Source organism: Myotis brandtii, unplaced genomic scaffold, assembly GCF_000412655.1.
Source record: "Myotis brandtii unplaced genomic scaffold, ASM41265v1 scaffold579, whole genome shotgun sequence".
Lineage (NCBI taxonomy): Eukaryota > Metazoa > Chordata > Mammalia > Chiroptera > Vespertilionidae > Myotis > Myotis brandtii.
This window is the reverse complement of record NW_005370171.1, coordinates 877,552-877,877: the sequence shown is the minus strand read 5'-3', so window position 1 is coordinate 877,877 and position 326 is coordinate 877,552. Positions and strand designations below refer to the sequence as shown.

General features: G+C 62.3%; 1 protein-coding gene across 1 annotated transcript in view; it reads right to left on the bottom strand.

Moving 5' to 3' along the window:
- Positions 1–326, bottom strand: part of FOXK1 (forkhead box K1) — a gene marked incomplete at its 3' end in the record, with an annotated part of 66,491 nt that overhangs the window by 7,564 nt on the left and 58,601 nt on the right. The window lies entirely within an intron of this gene.

Sequence of the window (326 nt, the reverse complement as noted above, 5' to 3'; positions counted from 1 at the left end):
AGCGGACACGCTACCGGCTGGGCACACGAGCCAGCTCGGCCAGGACATCGTGTAGGAAGGACCAGGAGTCAGAAGAGTGTAAGAGCAACACTCGAAACTAGAAAGCGATGTGAAGTACGAGGGACACGCCCCACCGAGGATCTCTGCAGGTAACCGCCTGCCTGTGCGAAGGAGAACAGTGACCGGCAGGGAGGGATGGAAGCATTCACCTCCGGTCCCGCCCCCGAAGACATTCCCACGTAAACAAAGGGCAGAGGGAAAGGCAGACTCCGGGTCAGGGGAGGGGACTCCCAGGGCCCCCGACGCAGTGTGTGTGTGGGGGGGCC